At 31.7% G+C, this 12,620-nt stretch overlaps 1 pseudogene; it reads left to right on the top strand.

Annotated features, from left to right (window-relative positions):
* Window positions 1–3,693: 3,693 nt before the first annotated feature.
* Window positions 3,694–12,293, top strand: LOC115976464 (annotated as a pseudogene).
* Window positions 12,294–12,620: the final 327 nt, after the last annotated feature.

The following is a 12,620-nucleotide window of genomic DNA, read 5'->3' as shown; positions in this document are numbered from 1 at the left end:
CACATCTAGATATAACTCTAAACAATATTACACTACCCAATAACTTGTTACTTAATTCATATTTTGAAAATCCAACTGTTGAATTACATGCTCTATATGTTCTTAACATGCATGCCAAATTTAATACATTTTAGGTTACCTAGTAAAAAAAAAAAAAAAAAAAAACTAAGAGAAAAAAAAAAAAACAAAAAAAAGGAAAAATGTTAAAGAAAAAGAAAATGGAAAAATGGATGGAGTATTTTACAGAGCTTGTAGTGGGTATTTATTATAAATGGTAGAATTTATTGTTAACACATGGCAAAAAGAATTGATCTGCCACATGACGTTATCTTTCCAACTTTATATAAGTTATTGTTTTATGAATTGTCAAAAGTATACATATTACTATTGTGTGCATCCTTCAGTTTGAGGATTCAACTTTTATATTATATTATAGATGGATATCACCCTTTTGGACTACATTTCAGGCACAACTCAAGCAACTACAGTGAACCAATTATTGCAAGATAGATTGGATCTCATTGCACTGTTGAAGCAGAAGTTGGTCTTAGCTTAGGCCAGAATGAAAGTGCAGGTTGATACACAGATCTAATTAGTTTTTTTGCAGTTGGTGATTGGGTTTACCTCAAACTCCAACCTTATAGGCAACATTGAGTCAAAGGTTTTGCTAAGCTCTCCCCTCGATTCTATGGTCCATTTAAGATTCTCCAAAAGACTGGAGCTGTGGCATATAAATTGGATCTCCTTACTGCTTGTCTACTTCACCTTGTATTTCATATTTCTTCCATGAGGTGGAAGCAGGGGGTGATAATGTTGTGCCTTTACCTACGCTTCCCCCTGTTGATTTTGCTGGTGTCCTTCATCCAAATGTAGTTACAATTTTGTAGCACAAATCCAAGCAACTTCGAAATAAGTGCATTACTGAGGTACTAGTGCAATGGTAAGGCCAATTTGTGGACAATGCCACCTAAGAGTCCCTTTACAAGTGGCAACATCAGTTCCCCCACCCACAAAGAGAGAGGGGGGTGGGGGGGGGGGGGGGGGGGGGTGGTGCTATTGTAACCTTGAGGACAAGGTTTTTTAAGGGGGAAGGAACTGATAGGAGTTGTGATTGATAAATGCAGTAATTGTGATAAGAGTAGCAATTGTGTGACCGAATAGCTGTGACAGTTAGTTTGGTATTAGTTTAGTTGGTGACAAGGTACTTGGGGATGAGAAGGGTAGTTAGTTAGTTACTTGTAACAAAATTTGTACAGTACTTCCTATAAGAGCAGTACTCAATTATAAAAGAGTATGGAAATAGTTAATGCAAATGCTCTCTCTCTCTCTCTCTCTCTCTAAAGAACTACTTCTACCTATAAGAATTTGTGGATACTTATCATATATATATATATAACAATTTCATCGTTTCTTCGGAACCTCTTTTGAGGTAGTAAGATGATAGAAGAGAAAACAAAAATATCTGAGATGTGTATTATTTATTTTTATAGTTTACATGAATTTTTTAAATGTCATGTGTCTCATGTTTTAAAAGGAAAAGTAGCTAAAAGAGATTTTTTTTTTTATAAATTTTTTCCATAAAATGTGAAAGTGATTGAATTAGAAAAAAATAAAAAATAAAACAAAACGTTGCAATCCAACTTAGAAATGATCGATGAATAATATTATTGCTTATTAATAAATATTAAATTCTAATTTTGATTTTAGATATATAGTATACATAAAGGAAGCCTTTTAAGTACACCACAATTAATAACAGTCGTATAATGATTTTAATTTGATTAGAAAAATCCATACAAATTTTGAAAATAAATAAAATCCTATTCTAAAGACTAAAGATTAAAGAGTTCCAAAAATTATAAAAGTAACATGAAAAATCTGCCATGGACCATGTCAATATCCTACCTTACGTCATGCATATATGCGACATATATAAAAAGTTATTTTGAATCTTAAAGGGTTTTTTTTTTTTTTGGTGACTTCAATCTTAAAGCTAAAACAACTATATTCCACCCTAAGGAAATATACATATTTTTGTATGCTTGGAAGTTGGAAAGCATCATTTTCTTTTGCCTAATTAGATGTTGGCAAACCAAAATAGCAGTATTACTTCACAAATTTTAATTTTTTGTTTTTTAAATACTTCTTGGATATTCTTTTAACAAACTCCATTTTCTTTAAAATGACTTTTTTCGGCTGGTTCAAATTGGCTCTACGTCTATCCAAGTGGAATTAGAGACTTCTTGCTATACACACAGAAATTTTCACAAACCTCTAATTTATATTATAGAGAATGGCACTTTTCCTTTTTACTTTTCAATTATGATTGCATAAAGTCATGATACTAATTATAAAATACAAAATTTGAAAGGAATGGTAGTTTGGTGTCCATTTAAATCTAAAAATCTGATACTGAATTGACAATTTCAATGATGCCTCCTTGTCACCTGAGGAAGCCCTTGAGGACTATCATAGAATTGATTATTATTATCATCATCTTCACAATCTTCATAGTGCTATCAAGTAAGTAATTAAGAACCTTCTCAAAAGAAAGTAAGTAATTAACAAGATGTCTCTCCCTCTCTCCCTCTCAGATTCACTATTAATATTGTTTTATTAATACCAATCACAATATGCCATATTAATAATTGTGAAAAAATAAATATTGATGTCGCTAAAGTCTAATTGATCCATTTTTTATGAAAGGATGATGTTAATGCGAAAGGATTCTTTGTGTTTTTGTTTTTGGACAAGTTTGAGTGGGATGTAGGTTACACTGTTCAGTTCAGCATCAATGATATAGACTACAAAAATGAGTTGAAAAGACATCTCAAACTCTATGCCCATTGGTTTAAGAATTTCCTCAAGAAATAGCCATGACAAATTATTGATGACCTCATGTTGAACAATCTAATGGCATCCAACCATCCCCAAACTATAAACTTTAAGATCATTTATCGTCTATTTTATAATTTATGTTCTCTGTTGTATTCAATAAAATAAAAAATAATAATATTGTCACTCTCTAAGAACTCGAATAATATTTCTTAAATTATATTTTTTATATATATATCACATGCATGAGAAGGCTCTCCGACTTATTTTGGCAATCTCACCCGACAATTTTGAGATTTTGTCGCTTGTTGTCATATTCTCCTCATTACTGTAAGCATCATGTACTTGAATGAAGACAATAGACGAGTGGATGATAGATTATACGTTACTTTTAATCCCATTCTTATCTTAATAGCGATGAAGAGAGAAATAGTTATAAAAATTGATATTTTAATCCAATAGAGTTTAAAATAGATATTTTTTTTTTTTGAGAGAGTTAAAATAGATAATTTGATCTGGTTGTTTTGCAAATGTGGTTAAATAAAATATAAAAAAGAAGAAGAGGTTATTATGTTAAAATATATCAATTTTTTCTGAAGCTGATGTAAATGGTCAAAGTTTTTAACATGAAGGATATCTATAATTCTACGTGGTACATAGAATGCCAACCAATCAGTTGAAGGACAGCTATGATGACTAACATATTGTTTATCCTTTTCCATGTTTTATTTTTTTAATCTTTCATCTCTATTTTTATCTTTTTAAATAGATAAGATAATGTAGTGCTCCTCTATAGAAAAAAGGGGGTGCGGGGCAGATTCTACCTAGCTAGTGCTGCACAAAAATCCCAAAATCAATATGGCATTTCAAGGCTATCCAGGCTTAGGCCTCCTAGTTCTTCTTGGCTTATTGACTAATGTCATTGCTGTTTCATCAAGCCACGACATTGCTTCATTCAATCGTACCAGTTTTCCCAAAGGCTTTATTTTTGGGACAGCATCGTCGTCTTATCAGGTAACTAAGCCACAATTCTCTCTATGTTAATTTGTGTCTTTTTTTTTTTCTTTTTTTTTCAAAAATGTCTAGGGATGTCAAGCATATGTCAATATTATTATGTGCACGTGTGTTATTTCAAATTTCTAGTATGAAGGCGCAGTAAAAGAAGATGGTAGAGGACCAAGTATATGGGACACTTACACTCATGAACATCCAGGTCACTTTTTCTTTCTCTCTCCAACAATATGAAATCTGAAAGTATGAATTTCCAATGGAATAGTATGCATTACTAAGATAAAATTTAATTCTGGAAAATTTAATTTCAAGACCTCTCAATTTCGTTCATTTCATGATTAATTTTTTTTTAAAAGATTTATTAACGTTTAGAATGTCATGTTATTAAGCTATGAACATAATATTTTCACAACGATTTCACTATAAAACTTAGGTGGTTAGCTAATAATGGTTGGTAATAAAATATTGTAAGTGATAGATCGAGATGCGAACTAGTAATAAATTTTTTGTAAAATTTTTGTGTGCATGTACTTGAGCCCTCTAAGCTTGAGCTAGTAACCGATTGCTCCGAGTCCCTTCTCTTCCTAACTTACCAGAGACCCTTTATTGAAGCACCAATAAAACACCACCAATGAAGATTGGATTTAAATGTGACTTTTCACTTATCCATAGCCTTTCTCTCACTCATAAGGTCTGTGTTTATAAGTGAGGAATGTGTTTACAATATCTCAATCAATACAAAGTAGGAGATGGAAAAGAGAGGTTGGATTGGTTTTTCTCAAAGCAAAATGGCTCTCTCTCTCTTCATACACTATGATAGGCTTCTCTTGGATTTCTCTTCTATAAATTCTAGGGTTTGTGACACCCTTATATGAAGCCCTTTCCATGCCTTATAGCTGTGTGTGTGTGCTGGAAATGTGCATTGGACAAGTGTGCTCTAGAATGCAGAGTACAAAGATCGTGCAGCTTGCGATCTTATCACTCCCTAAGGTTGTGTGGGGATCCCGAGATGCGCGTTTGCATCCTCATCCAGACCACCTGCCATGTGGAGCTTACGGGCTACCTAGGTCGCCTCTAGATTGCGAGATCTATGGTTAAAGTAGCTTTCCAAGGTTGAGGGAGGGCTCAAATACATTTATCCCAAATTACATTAAAACCCAAGAAAAATATATAAAACATAAAATGCAATACCAACAACTTTTGTCATTGAATAAAGCCAACAATAAAATACATCTCACAAATCAACTAAACTCAAGGAATGTATAGCTATTACAAATTAAATCATTGATTCGTAATGGATGCAACACTACAGCAAAAAATGCCTATAGTGACGAAATTTATCATCACTATATGTACTATATCATCTCCTAAGACATACCAAACCGGGTCGTCAAATGTCTTGGCAATGAAAATATTCATCACCAAATTGTTTAATAATTTTAAAAAGATATCAAGATAATATAAAAATAAGTTATTTAGATTTTGCTCCATTATTAGTAAGTTAAAAAAAATATCAAGATAATATTTACAATATTTATTTAAATATTGATGACCCAACAATATTTACAACCTTTATTTAATTTTAACTAGATCTATGAGACTATGATGGATATTTATCCTGGATTGATTTAAAAAAAAAAAAAAAAAAAAAGAACAACAACGACGACGACAACGCAAAAAGTAAACTTCACATTTCTATCTTTTGGTATTTATTTTTCTTCATTTTCCCCGCTTTGCCTTCGTTTCCTTCAAAACTAGTTCCATTTTACTTATGGCTCTAATTACGAGTTCTTAAATAGTAAAAGGAAAAAAAAAAAAAAGTTCTCTAAATGCAGTATTAACTTACAATGAAATTGCAGATTGGATAAGGGATGGAAGCAACGGAAATGTTGCTAACGATCAATATCATCACTACAAGGTCTATATGCTGTTTCGTGGGAAAACTTCATACATTTAGATTAGTCTTTTGTTTTAAATTTTTTTTTTAAAACCTTCTTTTCCTTGATTTTTAGCAATTGTGAATTGGTTATTTTTGTTTCTTTATTTTAGTGAAATGAAATATATATATTTGTAGTTAATTAAAATTATAGAGAACCATGAGCATAATAATGAGTTTAAATTAAATTCTAAACTAGTTTGTATTGAGGTAGATTTGACAAATCTTTCTACAATCCCTCTTTTAGAAGAAAACATTCAAAAAATTTGAAAAAAGATTGAGAGCCATTGTGAAAATTAAAATGACAATTATAGTTGTTAATAAATTTTTTTTTTGGTCATAATATTGATACTTTTTTAGGTATATTTTAAAATATTTTCTTTAACACTTGCCTCGACTTGAAATCCTGGCTTCACTAAGAGCATCCGTAGCAGCTGGTGCAAAAATTATGCCATTTTACCACACCAAATACCTACTTTATTATTTTACCATATCATTTTGCAACATCTCATTTATCAGATGTTTTATAATTCAATTCTATACATTAAAATAATATTTACTACACATTAAAATAATATATTATCCCCTTCCCCATTATCATCAACAACAACCCACATTGCAGATCAACCACCACAGCCTACAACCACCAACCACCCCCACAGATCAACCACCTACCACCAATATTAGCCATTGCTACCAAAAAAAAAAAAAAAAAACTCAAACAAACACTACAATCAAAACCTGATCAACCAAAATCAGCCAACCCGATCAACCCAAACCCAAACCCGATCATCATCATCATTAACAACAACCACACAACCACCTCCGCTGCAACAACGCTGACAGCCACCATCGGCATAAACCCACATCCACCAACACCACCTTATAAATAAATTAAAAAAAAAAAAAAAAAACACAACCAGAAAAATTGTTACGGCCACAACCACCAGAAAAACAACAGAACCCACAACCCACCCACCAACAACACCAGAAAAAAATCAGAAAAATTGTTGTGGCCACAACCCACCCACCGCAGACCTATCCTTTGGAACCCATTCATCAATTTCGCACCATTGATTTCGCACAACAAAACCCACCACCATTGATTCGCCCATCACCAGCCGACCCACCCACCACTGAATCTGACCATTGCAACCCACCACTAGTGATCTGCTAATCACCATCTCAACCCACCCACTGCCGAACTGGGTATCAAATCACTGCCAAAAAAAAAAAACTACAGCGACAGAGATCAGAGTGAAAGAAGAAAAGAGTGAGAAGAAAAAACTGAGGGTGATGTTTGAGAGGAAGAGAGAAAAACAACGAGATTGAGAAGAAAAAAGAGTGAAAGAAGAAAAGAATGGAGAGGTGTGATGTCTGAGGAAGAATGAGAGAGAAGAGAAAAACGGGAAAGTGAAAAGAGAGGAGAGAGAAAAAAGAATAAAAAATGATTAAAACTTATACCACACCATTCTGTACCATTGCAAATTTGCAACGGTACTATTCACATGTTGCAAAAATGATGAGATTTAGCACATCTGATATTTGGTGTTTTTTGTGTTTGGTGTGGCAAATGTGCCAAATGCCAAATGTGCCAAATATTTGGCATTTGACACATTTGCCACACCTACTGTGGATGCTCTAATAAATTATATTATATATATGTTAGATCCTAATTAGCTTTTAATTTTTGTGTCTCAACTTTTCTACATTTTTAGGGCCAAATTATATTTGCCAAATGCTTTTTTCTAATTATTGAGCATATCAAACCAAATACAAGATAATCACAATATAAGAAATTTTCATTTCAAAATTTTCTAACAATTTATATATGTTGTGATTATACATTGCAGAAAGATGTTCGGATTATGAAAAAGATGAATTTAGATGCATATAGGTTCTCAATCTCATGGTCTCGAGTACTGCCAAGTAAGATTATCCTTTTCATAATCCCATAAAAGGTTAGATCCATACAATGAAAAGGACATAAAAATGGGTACCATCAAATACACATCTTAGGTTGGAGTGGATTGACTATTGTTTTGTGACTACATTATGTTCCTAACAATTTCATTTTTGGGACTAATTTCAGAAGGGAAACTAAGTGGTGGTGTGAATCAAGAAGGAATCGAGTATTACAACAAGCTCATCAATAGGCTTTTGGGCAAAGGTCAAGAATTAATATTAAAATTCCAAAATGTCATCAACTTATTTAACTTTTTATAATGCACACTTTATTTTTCTATTACAAAATGCAGGTATAAAGCCCTTTGTAACAATGTTTCATTGGGATCTTCCCCAAGCATTAGAAGATGAGTATGGTGGTTTCCTAAGTCCACAAATTGTGTAAGTGAATGATTCACCAACAAATTACCCCAAAAAAAAAATAAAAAAGAATAATTCACCAAATAATCCAACTTCTCCATCCAATTATAGACGTTTTACATATATTAAGCACATAATATGTAATTATGATTTTAAACGACTCCAATTTTGGAATTAAAAATAAAAAGAAAGATTGAGGACATTGATATTAAGTGATAATCTACCATTTGTGTCAAAACATTAAAGTTTTAAATTTATCCATTATTTTGACATTTAATAGATGGATTTCGAATCTCCCTAATAAATGGGGCCCAATTCATCGGTGGTGCATAATATATGACATTTTATGTATGATTTCAAGCTCAATACTATGATGAAATTAGTAAGTCACTATTTGTCTCAAAATGTTATTCTAACATATGTGTCTAATATTCAGTGATGATTTTCGGGACTATGCGGAACTTCTCTTCAAGGAATTTGGCGATCGGGTAAAGCATTGGATCACACTAAATGAGCCATGGAGCTATAGCTATGGTGGTTATGCAGCAAAAGCGTTAGCGCCAGGTCGATGCTCTGCTTGGCAAAATCTAAATTGTACTGGTGGGGATTCAGGGACAGAGCCATATTTGGTGTCACACCATGAGCTGCTTTCTCATGCAGCTGCTGTTGAATTGTACAAGAAAAAATATCAGGTTCGACTTACAAAACTTTAACATATTAAAACCATTTTTTTTTTCAAGTTATACAAAATGGCACTAAATGTATGTCAAAAGCCTTGTACCTCAACTTATATCTCCTTGTGTCTCAGTTGGAGACATTTAAGATTTAAATCACCCTCACCATTGTAACTGTATCAAATTTATAATTTATTTGTTTTTTTAAATAACTCCTAAATGTACATGGTTGGTTAAACTTGCTTTACAAATGATACAAGAACATATGAATAGCAATTTCTGAGAATGCTTTGAACAATTGTAATGAAGTTTAACTTAGATAAATATACAAAATCCCACGCATGATCTTTGAGTGTAAAAAAATGTTCACCATGCAGGCAGCACAGAAAGGAGTGATAGGGATAACGATTGTGAGTCACTGGTTTGTGCCATTCTCTAATGCAAAGAGAGACCAGAAGGCTGCGGAACGTGCTGTGGATTTCATGTTGGGATGGTAAGTTATGCTTTATGCCTTTATGCTTTTTGTTTTACATTTTCTAATTTAACACTTGCCATTTGAAGGACGTAATTAGCGTGTAAAATTTGTTAATCCTACCCAAATCACAAAATTTCTCAACCCAAATGAAGGCAAAATCAAAAGTAGATCTCCCAATGATTAATTATATATTGAAGTCAGGGGCAAGATCCGGAAATTGTGCTTGGGGGTAGGTAGCACCTATTTATATGCTTTTTTTTTTTTTTAATTAAGGATAAAGTCTTGAATTTTTTAAAATATTAGAGCATCTACGTCAGTGGAGTTAAAAACTTTAGCATTTACCATCTTGAAAAGCTATTTTATTTTTTTTAACACAATTTCAGAACACACCCTGCATCAATTCTCCTATTTTTCCATCATCCAAATACTATTCATTTTTAATTAATTTTTTTCTCACTTTCTTTCACTTCCTCTCTGCCACAAAATCCCAACAAATATAATAAAATAATATATATATATATATATATATATTTTTATCCCTTCTTGTTATTATGAACTACTAGTCTTAGTAGTTCACTGTAGCAGGTTGCCAAAAAAATTTAGCTTTAGCACTTGATGTTGGGCATTTTTTTTGGAGTTTGCGGTGTTAAAAATAGCTTTATAGCTTCTTAACACCTCTATTGCTGATTAGTCATTATTCATAATAATAGTGAATATAAAATTTATCAAGATAATTACGTCTACAAAACAATCCTAAAATGAGCTTTATATCTTTTTAAATTCTAATAAATGTACAAAATTTATCTAATTTGACATAGATAACTTTTTATTTATTATTAACTCTTTGGACTTTGGAGGGTCAACTCATTCTTAGTGGTCAAAGAATTCTTTTTCAGTGCCTAAGTACTAAAAAGTTTAATTTTAACAAATAATAAATATAAGATTAGAATTTTTTATTTATTTTTTATTGTCAGATATAGGAAATTTCATTTCATTTTTTTTCATTAAGTTTTATTTTATTCATTTATTATTATTATTATTATTTTTTAAGATGAAGTATTTTAGCATAAATATACGAGCCCGCATCGAGAACTTTCACAATAAAATGCATCTATCTACGAGAGAAAAATGACAAGGATGGATCCAAATAAAAGTTTGCTCTCGGTGTCAAAGTCATATAATGTGTCATACAACTAAAATACTCATACACGTCACTTTATAAAGTATAAACCCATTTTTCTCAAAAAAAAAAAAAAAAAAAGTATAAACCCATTTGGACAAATACTTTATCGAATTAAGTTTAAAGTATAAACCCATTTGTATAAAGTTTTTGATCATTTAAATGTCCTAAATTATCTTTTATTTTCTTCTTTTCCTTTTCCTTTTCCATTTCCATGTTGTTTGAACTAAGGGTTCATTTGGTAAAGTCCCCCCCCCCCCCCCACAAAAAAAAAAAAAAAAAAAAAAAAAAAAAATTTTAGGATTTTTGAGCTTAATTTGATGGACTACGCCCTAAAAAAGTTATTTTTTCCCCTTGTTTTTTTATTATACTTTTAGCAAATAAGCAATCACCCAAATGCATCCAAACGCACAATATTTCTTTTAATTTTCTTTTTTGGCCATTAAGATGAAGTTGTTGCTTTCCAATCGAATCACACCACCTTTTTGGTTTCTTTCTTTAGAGTTTGTTCAACTTAAAGTATGTACAAATTTAATAAATTTATAATATGCATAAATTTTAAAATTTTCAGTGTTGTTGCAGGTTTTTGAACCCATTGATAAATGGTGACTACCCACAAAGTATGAGATCTCTCGTTAAAGATCGATTACCCAAGTTCACCAAAGAGCAATCCAAACTGGTAAAAGGGTCGTTTGATTTTATAGGATTAAACTACTATACTACTAATTATGCAGCTTATGCCCCCTAACCAAATGGTGATAGAGCAAGTCTCTTGACAGATTCAAGTGCTAATCTTACTAGTACGTACAAATTCAACACCCGAAGCCATGCTTGTGAGTTTCTTATGTATCTAATATGGTAATAATAACATGACCATTTTTTTTTTCTTGTTTTTGCAGCTTCACGGAACGGGATCCCCATTGGTCCACTGGTACACTAGCTAGCAAAATACATATCAACATTTTTGTTCTAGTAGTTAGAGGGAAAAAACAAACACCATTTTTTTTTTTTAGTATATTGATGGTACTCAATGGCCTAGCCTTCTAGAAATTTCATTAAGAAAATAGTAAAGCTACACTCAAATATATTGGAAAAAATTATTTTAAATTGACGTGGTAATAAATATAGTTGATGTCATATCATTGACATAATGAATATCTTAATTTTTTTAACTTTTATCTTGTAACTAAAGATAAACACATTCTGTTTTACCCTTATGTTAGTATCCGTAAAAAATCTCAGGCTGCTTCAAGTTGGCTCTTTGTTTATCCTAGAGGATTTCGAGACCTTTTGCTCTACATAAAGAAGAAGTACCACAATCCACTAATTTACATCACTGAGAATGGTGATTTCCTCTAACTTCTTTTTTCTTTTATTATCCCATAAATTCATGAAAATTGGTATTCTATTGCTAGTTATTAGATTTCCATTTGAGGCTAAATTCCCCCAACTATATTTATAGGAATTGATGAGTTCAATAATGCCACCTTGTCACTCAAGGAAGCCCTCGTCGACCCCCAAAGAATTGACTATTACCATAAACATCTTTTGTATCTTCATAGGGCTATCAAGTAAGTGCAATATATCTCTCTCTCACACACACACACACACACACACACACACACACACACACACACACAATTATAGAATTCTAACTGAATTTCACTTCTTTCTTTGGTATATATAGGGATGGTGTAAATGTGAAGGGATACTTTGCATGGTCATTGTTGGACAATTTTGAGTGGTCCTCAGGTTACACTGTTCGATTCGGAATCAACTTTGTAGACTACAAAAATGGGAATAAAAGATACCCTAAACATTCTGCCCGTTGGTTCAAGAATTTCCTCAAGAAGTAGACAAGAAATATGCTCAAATTATGAATTATCTATTAGCATTGGACAATCTCCAAACAATAAACTGAAGATTATTTCTTCTCCATTTTTATGCTCTTTAAATTATGTAACTTGTATGGAGTACAAGACTTTAATGCAGAAATGCTTGTTAAATAATATATTATTATATGAGTTTTAAACAAAATATATATTTTTTTTAATTTTTATCTCTCATTAATGACTGACTAGTATGTAACCCTGTGCATATGTACGGGTACAATTAAAAATAATCACAATTATATGGTTGAAATTATACATGGCATTAGCTTACAGTTTTTTTAAATCATACATT

This window comes from Quercus lobata, chromosome 1 (assembly GCF_001633185.2).
Source record: "Quercus lobata isolate SW786 chromosome 1, ValleyOak3.0 Primary Assembly, whole genome shotgun sequence".
Taxonomy (NCBI): Eukaryota; Viridiplantae; Streptophyta; class Magnoliopsida; order Fagales; family Fagaceae; genus Quercus; species Quercus lobata.
Note: the sequence above shows the minus strand (reverse complement) of the source record. Positions and strands in the feature narration are given on the sequence as shown.